Source organism: Heterocephalus glaber, unplaced genomic scaffold (genome assembly GCF_053883595.1).
Source record: "Heterocephalus glaber isolate CG9 unplaced genomic scaffold, H.glaber_assembly_v1.0 deba00000071, whole genome shotgun sequence".
Taxonomy (NCBI): Eukaryota; Metazoa; Chordata; class Mammalia; order Rodentia; family Bathyergidae; genus Heterocephalus; species Heterocephalus glaber.
Window position 1 is genome coordinate 33,310,991 of NW_028258137.1, and position 13,115 is coordinate 33,324,105.

The following is a 13,115-nucleotide window of genomic DNA, read 5'->3' on the forward strand; positions in this document are numbered from 1 at the left end:
TTATAATGACACCAATTAGATTAGATTATGTCTTAGTTACTTTTCTCATTACTGAGACCAAATACTTGAGACCCACAAGTTAAAGGAGGAAAGGTTTCTTTCAGCTCACAGTTTGTAGAGGTTTCAATCCATAGTCAGCTAGCTCCCAGCAGGGTTTTGTGACAGAGGGGCATCGTAGAGGAGAAATAGTTCATGGCATAACAGACAGAAGGCAGCAAGCAGCAAGCCTGCCTTTCCCTTTTATTCCGTCCAGGCTACAAACCTTTTGGGTGATGCCACCCACTCCTAGGGTAGAGTTTTGTCTTCAGTAAATCCACCCAGAACTATACTAATTCCAATCAGTGGACTAATTTACCACACACCCTTAATCCCAGGATCACATGGCCTAGATCCAGCCAGCTCCAAAAAGCCCTACCCTTGAGTGTATGAGGCTTTGGGGGAACATCTAGATACAAGCCATAACAGATTAGATTAGACCTCTGCCAGTCAGAATGTGTAGGTATTTGGTTCTTGAAGGCACACACAAAAAGTGATTCTCTTTAGTCCCTCAATCCAAGAGAATTAACAGGTTAGCCCTATAGGAGAAAGGCAGGGCCTAAGAAAACTGGTGGGGAAGAAGGGTGGAAACATTAATACCTACTCACTATACCTTAGACTTTTGCTATGGACTTCAATCTCCATATGACTTAACCTCTTCTCCCCATCCTGATCCCTTTCCAGCAGAGGGACTCCAGAGAGACTTTGCCACTCAGTGATGACGAGTTAGCCCTGTCATGGCTAAATGGATCTTGCAAAGAATCATTGAAGAGAGATCCTTTTCACTCGGGAAACCACAGCTTGAAGGCTCAAAGCTGTGAAAGATAAATTAACCTTCCCTCGGACTTCATCCAACCTGCCAAGCAAACTGGAAGTAATTATTTTATGTGGGATGCTTATTGCTGTTACTGTGGCAGGACTTGATTTCACCATTTAGCAGACCCATCTGTTCCATCCTTGGCAGGCACTCTGATCACATCTCACCTGGGGCTCTGGGATTCTTGGCCTGGATTGCAGGGCATGTCTGAGGCTAAGATGAAGAGTACAGAGAGAGTGAGAAGACCTGGCTTCCACAAGAGAGCTGAGGAGACGGGAAGAAGCATGAAATGACAAATATCCTTAAGAGCCATGTTAGTTCTAACAGAGTTGATCATTAGTACATATTCCCAAAGACAGCACTATGGTACCACACAGGCCCTAGTTCTATTCCCTGCTATCTTTGTGTTCTTGAGAAAGTCATACAGCCATTGTGCATAAGTCAGTGATTTGCAAGGGTATAGATTTAATACAGGACACATAAATTTACAGGATTATCTTATAATAGTCACCCTAAAAGTCAAATGCAGAAGAGTGAAAGAAATCTGTCCACACACTAGAGATCTGAAGAATCCGGCTGAAGGCCTGGATCCCACAGCAATGTCTCATGCAAGTTCCTATCAAGGATCTCCACTAGAAAGACCCAATGGCCAGTGGTGGGAGCTAGAAAGCCTGTGCAGGTGGGGTGAAGGAGCTGTGCCAGAAGGCTGAGGGATCTGCACTGCAGCCAGGAAGCAACATTCAAGGCAAAGACCAGAGCTCTCTGGAAGAGAACAGCAGCCATCCCCAGTGACAGCGAGGACCCAAGATCCTCTGATGACAAGAACAACCAAGTTCCTATGAGGAAAACAGCCGAGACAAAGCTTCTCTTGGGGAATCAGCAGCAGCCACTCTTGCCCTTCAGAGGAGTCTTGTATGTCCAGAACCATGATGACTCAATTCTCACTTAAGTTGACCATTAATTAGTCCACCACACTCTGTGTGCCTCAATTTTCTCAGTTAAGAAACACTTACTGTTATAAGTGTTATCCCACTGAGTATTAAATATTACTCTCGTGACAAATAGTTTAGGAAAGGAATACTACTGCAAGTCTGATCAAGAAAGGCTTTTTTGGGGGCCGGGGATTTAGCTCAGTGGTTTTGCCACCTGCTGTGCAAGCGCAAGGACCCGAGTTCGATCCCCAGTACCAAAAAAAAAAGAAAGGCTCTTTTAGGATTGAAAACTGTTTTTTCTGCTCCACCTTTACTATATTTTGCAGCTCTGTTTGCCCCATGGGTCACAGTTGAGTGGCATAAACATGGCCATTTGACCAAGGGGGCATTAATCAGAGGTCTTACCCAGGAAAGGTATGACTGGAGAAGTCATCAGCCTCTTGGTGACTAATAATGTTAAAAAGTAAAACTTGGGAGAGATGGTAGCTGAGTTTCCTGCTACATGGCCCAGAGAAGGCAGAATGAGGAATGGTTTGAATTTCAGGTAAGGTTGTTAGTTTTATACTTGGCAAACAAATAGTCATTGGTGGAAGTTTCTGAACCAGGGGTATGGACTCTGAAAATTAGAGGCTTAGGGTGGACTGAATCTGGGAATTCTGTTTCCTAGAAAAATACTGTGCACTACCTACTTTTTAGTGATGCCAAAAATTAGTACTGACTGGAGATGCTGCATAAAGTTTGTATTCAGGGTTTGGTAACCTTATTAGCCTTTAGCTGTTGGCATCTTGACAATAGTTTTTCTTCATGGGGAAGTATATACAGTCTTGGCTATGCCTTAACTAACTTTGTGATCACTCCGATCAATTATTTTTTCAGATTAGACAATTACTCATTTCCTCATGGGGAAACAGCTCCAGTGGTTTCTGTGTAGATCAGGAGAGATTAGTATCAGATACAATAGCAGCAAGAAATGATGAGCTTGTATGAACCATCACTTATGTTCTTGCTGAGATGGTCCTGTTGTCACAATGAGGAATGCACATTAAAAGACACCCTTACATCTTCACAAGGAACAAACTAGTTCTGACAAATGGCAGGTCACTGTGTTCCTGGAATTTCAACTTATGACAGAGACCTTAAAGAGAAATGAAGTTATACTATTCTTTCAGCTTTTGTATTCTTAGTAGCTGGAATGTTTGAGTTAGTCTAGTCCTTGATGCTATTTCTCTCTTTCACGATAATGTTGGGGGGATTATGTGATAGAAAGTATCAGTCAAGGGCCTGGCACAGGGTAAATGCTTCACATGTTATAGAAACTAGTATTGTTTTTAGTAATAGCTCTCCAGAATTTGTTAATTTTATCTTTTTAGCTAGATTGGAAATCTCTAAGAAGAGTTGATGAAGTGCTGGTATCTTTGGAAGTCTTGGATTATCAATCCTGAGTCATTTACTTCTTTCTTTTTTGGTGTGTTTTTAAACGGTGTGTGTGTGTGTGTGTGTGTGTTTATAATTTGATGAGTTTTAATACATGCATAGATTCTCATAACTACCAGTAAAATCAGAATTCCATCATGGCCCCAAAGCACCTTAAAATGTTCTATTGCAGTCAAATTGTGTTAGTTACTCTTATCTTGTTGTTGAGACAAAATACTTGACACCTAAGGTTGGAGGGAAAAGGGTTTATTTGGCTTATAGTTCGCAGAGTTCGTAATCAGCTGACTCCAAGGCAGAGATGACAAACAGGCATGGCAGAGCAGAAACAATGTGGCTGCTCGCAAGGCAACAAAAGCAACAAGAGAGTTTAATAGCATCTTTCTGCCCCTTTTATCTTATTCAGACTACCAGGATTAAGGCAGTACCAAACTAATGACTCACATGTAGTGGTTTAGTAATCACATGCCCTTAATCCTGGCATCACACATTCCAGATTCAACTACTTCTGAAAAAGAAAGTCCCACCTCATCTGCTTGAAGCTTTGGGGGGACATCCAAACACAAACCATAGCACAAGTCCTCCATCCACCCTTGGCAACCCCTGATCTATTCCCTCATCCCTATACTTTTGTCTTTTTCAGAATGGGATGTAGTAGATGGAAACATAAATATAATGTTTTAACACTTGTTTTTTTTTACTCAGCACTAATGTCTGTAAGACTCTTTATTTGCATTTATCAATAAAGCATTCCATTCTTATGGATGAATAATATGCCATTGTATGGATGTATCAAAGTGTATTCATTTGGCCACTAAAGGAAATTTATGTTGTTTTCAAGTTTCAGCTAATACAAATAAATTGTATGTGAACAGAGACATAATCAGTTTTTACATGGACATATATTTTCATTTGAGGAGAGGGAAAATACTTGTAGTAGAATAGCTGGGTCAGTGTTTGATGTTATAAGAAACTGTCAAAAGGTTTTCCAGAGTTACTGTACCATGATGCGTCTGTAATAATTTATGGGAGTTCTAATTACTCATATCCTCACCAATACTTTTTTTTTCAGTTATATTTAATATTAATATAATATTTCAGTTATATTTTAGTATTAACCATTCAACTACACATGTACTGGCATTCTATTGACCACCTTTTCACATATTTATTTGTCATTTTTATATTCTTTTTAGTAAAGTATCTGTTCCTATTCTTTCTGTCCATTTTTTAAAATTGAGAAAGAATTCACATACCATAAATTTCACCTTTTTAAGGTGTATAATTTAGTATTTTTAGTATAGTCATAAAGTTGTACAATCATCAGCACTAATTTCAGAGCACATTCATCACACCATAAAGAAACGTCATACCAGGCTGGGGATTTAGCTCAGTGGTTTTGTCGCCTGCTGTGCAAGTGCAAGGACCTGAGTTCGATCCCCGGTACCGAAAAAAAAAAAAAAAAAAAAAAAAGAAATGTCATACCTATAATCTCCTTCTTGCCTTCCCTGAATCCCTTTGAAACAATTATTCTAATTTCTATTTGCCTGGTGTAGATAATTCATATAAATAGAATCATACAGTATGCGGTCCTTTGTGAGTGATCTTTTCATTTAGCATTAAATTTTCAGTGTTTGTCCATGTTGTCAATGTACTGGTACTTTATTTTACCAGCTGGATGGTATTCCTGTGTATGAATACAGCAATTTGTTCATTCATTCATCCATTAATGGACATTTGGTTGTTCCCACTTTGGTTGTTACATGAATAATGTTGCTATGAACAATCATTTCTACAAATTGTTGTGAGGATATATGTTTTCAGTTCTCTAGGATGGAAATTTCCATCCTAGAAGAGTGAATTGTTAGATCATATGGAAATTCCATGTCACATGGTTTGAGGATACAACAAATTGTTTCCTGTAGTGGCTGCTCCATTTTGCAGTTCCACCAGAAAAGTGTAAGGGTTCCAATTTCTTTGCATCTTTGCCTATATTTTTTTTGTCCAACTTTCTGATTATAACCATCTTAGTGGGTATAAAGTGGTAGTTGTTCTGTATTTGAAGTTGATTTGATTTTTGTAATAATTATTGATGTTAAACATCTCTTGGGATTATTAGATATTTGCATATCTCCTGTGAAGAACTGTCTATTGAAATTCTTCGCCCACTTTAAAATTAGGTTATGTCTTTTTATTGTTCAATTTTAAGGTTCTCTATGGATTCTCAATAACAATCCTCCACCAGATACATGTTTTACAAACATATCCCCTCCATTCTGTGGATTTCTTTTACTTTCTTTGATGCTTACAGGTTTTTAATCTTGATAATACTTAATTTATATATTTTTCTTTTATTTCTTGTGCTTTTGTTGGCATATCTAAGAAACTATTGCCTAATTCAAAGTCACAAAGATTTTTGATCTAAATTTTCTTCTGAGTGTTTTATAGTTTTGTCCTCACATTTGTGTCTATGATTCATTTTAAATTACTTTTGTTTTTGGTGTGAGGAATAGTTTTAACTTTACTTTTTTGTTCATGGTTAGCCAGTTGCCTTTGCATCATTTGTTGAAAAGACTATACCTTCCTCTTCGAGTTGTCTTCACATACTTGTCAAAAATCATTACCCATAAACTTACAGTTTTATTTCCAGACTCTGAAATCTGTTTCATTGGTATGTAGCCCATCCTTATGCTGGTATCACAATGTAGCTTTGTAGTAAGTTTTGAAATTGATAAGTGTGAGTCTTGCAAATTCTTTTCTTCCTTTTCAATATTGTTTTGGCTTTTGAATCTCGGATTTTGATATGAATTTTAGGATTAGCTTGTCAAATTTTGCAAATAAACCATCTGAGATTTTGATAGGATTTGTACCCAGTCTACAAATCAATTTGGTTTTTAAAATAGTGTTTAAAATACTAGGTCTTCTAGCAAGGCATGGTGGTGCATGCCTGTAATTGTGGCACTTGAGTGGCTGAGGAAGTAAGATTGGCATGAGTTTAAGGCCAGGCTAGACTACATAGTGAGCTCGAGGCCAATCTGAACTATATAGCAAGACCCTCTATCAAAAAGAACCAAAAAAAAAAGACTAAGTCTTTTGTTTATGATCACAAGATGCCTTTTCATTTATTTAATTCTTTTTTCCTTTCAATAATATTTTATAATTTTTAATGCATAAGTTTTGTGCTCCTGTTGTTAAATTTATTACTAGTATTTCATTTTTATATGCTATAGAAGTGAAATAATTTCCTTATTTTTATTTTTATAAATGCCCCACCCATAATAAAATATGAGGAAAGTTGCCTTCTATTCCTAGTTTTCTGCATGTTGCTATCATGCAAAGAAGTTGCTTAGCAAAATGACGTAATGTTTTCTTACTAATATTTCACGTTTTCTTCATGAAGCCCTCCCCTGGTTGCTGTAAGGTTTTTTGTTGTTATTAGTTTGTTTTTTATTCTTCTTCTTCATAGATTCATTGCTTATTTATCCTTTTACTTGATTAGTGATCATTTCATTTATTTCCCCATTTATTTTACTTGATGGAGAAAGTTATTAAGGATCTACTTTTTGGCAGGCCACCTGACAGATGCTGGGGAAGTACTGGTGAGCAAAATACTCCTGACTCCTGGCATTGTGGAGCTTCTATGAATCCAAGAATCACCTAAACATATAATTATGAATATGATGGGCACAGTGAATAAAAGCACGTGGCCCACTTAGTCTGTTTTTTGCTGCTATGACAGAATATCACAGATAGAGCACTTTGTAGCAAATAGGAATTTATTTCTCATAGTTCTAGACACTGAGAGTCTACGATCAAGGGGCCAAATTTGGCAAGGGCCTTCCTGCTGGATTATTTTATGACAGAAGGTGGATGGTCAAGAGGGAACAATAAAAAGGAACCAGACATCCTTTCATACATCTACTGGTGATAAAAACAGTGGTCCATTCCTGAGGGCAGAGTCCTCACAGCTTAAACATGACTTAAAGGTCCCACTTCTTTATGTTGTTTCAATAGGAATTAATTTTCAATCAGTTTGGGAAGCAATAAACTTTTACAGTATGGTGCTTTATGAATGAAGGAAGCTAATCTAATTAAAAGAGGTGGAGGAGTAAGGTGAGCAATAACAACTTGAGTTGACATCTGAGGAAGGAATAGAAGCTAAATTGGCCAACTGATTGGACAGGGTGAAGTAGAAAAGGGGGAAGAAGGTTAGAGTATGGAGGACAGAGCTTGCAATGACCTGTGCAAGGAAGAATGTTGCATGTTCAGGAGCTAATAAATCTGGTGAGATGGTCAGTACACAGAATTCAAAGAAAGATGGTTAAAGAGCCCAGAGGTAGGGACTTTCAGGCTGCCATTCTGCCACTCCCAGCCCAGGGGAAGGGGCTTCCAGGCTGCTGTTTTGCCACTCCCAGTCCAGAGGTAGGGGCTTCTGGGCCACCGTTTCACTGCTCCTAGCTCAGAGGAGGTGAGCCACATGGGTACCAACAGCACACCCCACCTCTCATTGAAATGAGAAGACACGTAAACAAGTCTCAAAACCAAACTTCCAGATCACCCACAGCAACCCCAAAGGGAAATGAGATGGAACACTCTGATACTCAAGCACTTAGACCCACTGAACTGGCAACAAAAGAGGATCTGGAAAAAATTAAATAGAAATATTTTCTCACATCACAGCAGAAATTGTGTCCATAGTGCAAGAAATGATTAATAAATCTAGAGAGGAGCTCAGGAACATGATGGAATCTCAACATAGGAAACAAATGGAATCCATAAAACAGATGCAAACAGATTTCCAGGAGATCAAAAACTCCACTGAAAGTCTAAGCAGCAGAATGAGCCAATGTGAGGACAGAATTTCAGTTACAGAAGAAAAGATTGCAATTAGTGACCAGGAAAAGAAAAATTGCTTTAAATTGTAAGGGACCACAAGAAATCAATCCAGCAGCTGCTAGACAATGCAAAGAAGAATAACATAAGATTGATTGGAGTCAACAAAGAAACAGAAGAGAGTGCAGATGACATAAAAAAAACTGTTCACAGAAGTAATGGAAGAAAACTTCCCAACCAGGGGAAAAGATCTTGACATAAAGATAAGTGAGGCATATAGGACTCCAAATAGCCTTGATCAACAAAAAAAACTACATATAGGCATACAGTTGTTAAGATTACAGAAACCCAACAGAAGAATAAAGTTCTGCAAGCAGTTACAGAAAAGAAACAAATCACGTACAAAGGAAAACCCATCAAAATCACAGCAGACTTCTCAACGCAAATCCTCAAGGCAAGAAGAGCTTGGACTGACATATTCTAAGCTCTAATGGAAAACAGCCTCCAACAAAGATTGATGTACCATGCAAAACTATCTTTCAAAATTGACGGAGAAATAAGATATTTTCATGACAAAGAGCACTTTAGGAACTTCATGAATACCAAACCAGCACTCCAAAAAATTTTAGACAATATCCTAAGAACAGACAATGAGGATCACAACCCCAGGAAGCACAGCAGAATGGACCCATTGGGCATGACAAAAAATTAAATGTAGATCTTTCTGCCTCAGCTTCTCAGAGTGCTGGAATTACAAGCATGCACCACCACGCCCAGCAAAAAACTCAAAACTTTAAAAGTCAAATCAACATTCATTCTAATGCTATCTCCACAACCTGTTACAGATGCGATCTTAGATAAACCATAAAACCTATCAGAACTTTCAGGAAGCCACTATGAGCCCTATGGAAGGATCCTCGTGAGAGGTTTGTGAGACACCAGGGGAGAAAAGGTGTGAGATACACACTATGTGTCCTCCGGGATCCTCAAACCTTGACTCCCTAGGATCGAGGGTTGGGGTGCAGAGAGCCCTTGGGGCAGCAGCGAGCTCAGGGTGTCCCTGCCTCTCAGCCACACCTGGGACACCACTGGCTACTTAAGAAACAGCGTGAGCTCAGGCTGAGCTCCCCACCTGCATGCAGCTCCTCCGCCCATGGTGGCCATGAAGCTCCACCGCCCTGACTTCTGGGCCAGCCTCCATGGCCAGGTCCCCGGGCTCCTGGACTGGGACATGGGCAATGAGTGCTTTCTCTCCTTCACCACGTTGCACCTCCCCATCACAGAGCAGGTCCTTGCCAAATATAAACTCCGAATGGTTGATCTGCCTGTATTGCCTCTGGAAAAGAAACCCAACCCTGATGGAGATGGTCCGGATATTGAACCCAACCTGTGGATGTGGGTAAATCCCAACATCGTATATCCTTTGGGCAAGCTGGAGGTCAGATATCCTATGGAGAAGGAGGATGTGACAAGTGAGCCCCCCTGCCTTCAGCCATCCCTGGAAAAGCTACATGGCAGAGGCTCAGAGGGTGTGGGGGTGGACTTGATGCTGCCCTCCTACAATGAACAGTTGCCCCCTCAGAAGTGGAAGTGGTTCGCCTCTTCCCCTGGTGACAGGGAGCTCACAGAAGAGGAGACTGAGGACCAGGATGACAGCTCCTCTGTGGCTCTCCTGTCCCCTCTCACAAGGGCCTCCCTCCAGACTCGGAGGCTGCAGCAAACTGTCAACCTGGAGGGGAGGCTATGGTCCAGGACCCCTCTCAATTACTTCCACTTAATTGCCCTGGCACTAAGCAAGAGTCCCCCCTGTGGCCTCAACATGCAACAGATCTACAGTTTCACTCGACTGCACTTCCCTTTCTTCCAGACGGCTCCAGAAGGCTGGAAGAATACAATCTGTCACAATCTCTGTTTCAGAGACAGCTTTCAGAAAGTGCCAGTCAGTATGCAAGGGGAGGCCAGCCCCCGGCCTTGATCCTGCCTCTGGAAGTTGACTGAGGAGGGACACTGCCACTTTGTGGAGGAGGCCCGAGCCTTGGCTTCCACTCGGCTGGAAAGTATCCAGCAGTGCATGAGCCAGCCAGATGTGATGCCCTTCCTCTTTAATCTGTAACTATAAGCAGCAAGAGTCATCAGCCATGCCTTATTAAAGTTCCTGACAGCAGCAAAAAAAAAAAAAAAAAAGCAGAGGGGGAGACTCCAACAAAAAGAAAAAGTCATAACAATGATAAGTCAATACGTTTCAGTTATAACCATCAATGTTAATGGCCTCAATTCACCAATCAAAAGAAATAGTCTGCCAGAATTGGTCAAGAAGCAAAATCCAACAATATGCTGCATACAAGAAACACACTTAATTCAAAAGGAAACTCATAGACTGAAAGTTAAAGGGTAGAAAACAATACTCTATGCGACAGGAACCACTCAAAAAAGCAGGAGTAGCTATCCTCTTTGCAGATCAAGTAGATTTCATACTAACACTGATTAAGAGAGACAAAGACGGACACTTCATCCTTGTAAAGGGAACAATCGAAGAGGAAGAGATGACAATCATAAATATCTATGCACCAAACACTAGTGTGCCCAACTATATAAAACAAATACTAAGGGACATGAAAAGTCATATGCACTGATACGATTGTAGTGGGGGACCTCAATACCCTACTGTTACAAATAGATCAACTAGACAAAAAATAAGTAATGAAATACTAGAACTCAATCGAACTCTTGAACAAATGAACTTCACAGATGTTTACAGAGTCTTCCACCCCACAAAATCAGAATACACATTCTTCTCAGCTGCACATGGGTCATTCTCCAAAATAGGTCACATACTCACACATAGAACATGTTTAAGTAAGTACAAAGGAATTGAAGTTATCCCCCTGTATATTATCAGACCATAGTGTGATGAAATTGGAGATCCATAGCAAAAGAAACTCAAAAAATTTCATAAACACGTGGAAATTGAAGAACACACTTCTGAATAACCAATAGGTCACAGAGGAAATTAAAGAAGAAATCAGACAGTTCCTTTAATTAAAGGACAATGACAATACAACATATTGGAATCTATGGGGCACAATGAAAGCAGTCTTATGAGGGAAATTCATAGCAGTGAATACACATATTAGGAAAACAGAGCAAGCCCAATGAAACAACCTGATGCTGAACCTCAAGCTTCTAGCAAAAGAAGAGCAGGACAAACCCAAAGCTCATACAATGGAGGAAATTATAAAGATCAGAGGAGAAAACAATTCAATGGAGAAGAAGAGAATGACACAAAAAAAATCAATAAACCCAAGAGTTGGTTCTTTGAAAGAATCAACAAATTTGACAAACTCTTAGCCAACATTGTCAGAAAAAGGAAAGAAAAGGCCCAAATCCATGCAATTAGGAATGAAAAGGGATAAATTACAACAGACCCAGGAGAAATCCAGAGGATCATCAATACCGACTTCAAGAACCTATACACCAATAAGATGGAAAACATAGAAGAAATGAACAGATTCCTTGATACGTATGAATTACCAAAGTTGAAGGAAGAAGACCTAAAAATTCTAAACAACTCAATATCAATCAATGAAATTGAAAATGTAATTAAAAACTTACAAACTAAGAAAAGCCCAGGCCCTGATGGTTTCACTACTGAATTCTACAAGACTTTTAGAGAGGAACTACTGCCACTACTGTTTAAACTCTTCAATGAAATTAAAAGGGAAGCAATACTCCCAAATTCATTCCTGGAAGCAAGCATCACCTTGATCCCCAAAGCAGAGAAAGACCCAACCGAATAAGAGAACTATATGCCAATCTCACTAATGAACATGGATGCAAAAATCATTACTAAGATACTGACAAATAGAATGCAGAAGATCATCAAGAAGATCATACACTCTGATCAAGTGGGATTCATCCCAGGAATGCAGGGATGGTTCAACATATGCAAATCCATCAGTGTAATACACTATATCAATAGAGCCAAGGACAAAAAACATACGATTATCTCAATAGATGCAGAAAAAGCATTTGAAAAAATCCAACATGCATTTATGATAAAAACCCTACAAAAAATTGGAATAGACGGTCTCTACATCAAATTGATAAAAGCCATCTATGAAAAACCAACAGACAGTATCATACTAAATGGTCAAAAACTGAAATCCTTCACACTAAAATCAGGAACAAGACAAGGATGTCCACTATCAGCACTCCTGTTCAATATAGTTTTAGAACCATTAGCCAGGGAAATTAGACAAGAAAAAGAAATAAAAGGAATAAAGATAGGAAATGAAGAATTCAAACTGTCATTATTTGAAAATGTCATGGTACTCTATATAGAAGACCCCAAGAACTCCACCAAAAGTCTTTTAGACTTAATAACCAAATTCAGTCGAGTAGCTGGATACAAGGTCAACACCCAAATATCAATAGCTTTCCTCTACACAAACAACAGACTCACTGAGAGAGAAATAGGGCAAATAATTCCTTTCACAATAGCATCCAAAAAACTGAAATACCTCGGAATCATCCTAATGAAAGAAATCAAAGACCTCTTGTCTGAAAACTATAGCACTCTGAAAAGAGAGCTTGAAGATGATATCAGAAAATGGAAAGACATCCCCTGCTCCTGGGTAGGAAGGATCAATATAGTGAAAATGTCCATACTTTCAAAACTGCTATATAGATTCAATGCAATCCCAATTGAAATCCCAGCAGCATACTTCATGGACCTTGAAAAAACAATCCTAAAATTCATTTGGAGCAAGGAGAGACTCAGAATAGCCAAAGCAATTCTAGATAACAGAGACATGGCAGGAGGTATTACAACTCTCAGCTTGAAACTCTACTACAAAGCTACTGTGATAAAAACCATAGTACTGACAAAGAAACAGACCTGAGGACCAGTGGAACAGATTAGAAGATGCAGAAACAATGCCAGACATACTCAGCCATCTCATCTTCGATAAAGGAGCCAAACACCCTCACTGGAGGAAAGATAGCCTCTTTAATAAATGGTGCTGGAAAATTTGCTTTCAACTTGCCAAAAATTAAAACTAGACCTA

The 13,115-nt window shown here is 39.4% G+C and overlaps 1 pseudogene; it reads left to right on the forward strand.

The window, feature by feature from the left end:
• The first annotated feature begins 9,210 nt into the window (after positions 1 to 9,210).
• LOC101705273 (forkhead box protein R1 pseudogene) lies at positions 9,211 to 10,170 on the forward strand (annotated as a pseudogene).
• Positions 10,171 to 13,115: the final 2,945 nt, after the last annotated feature.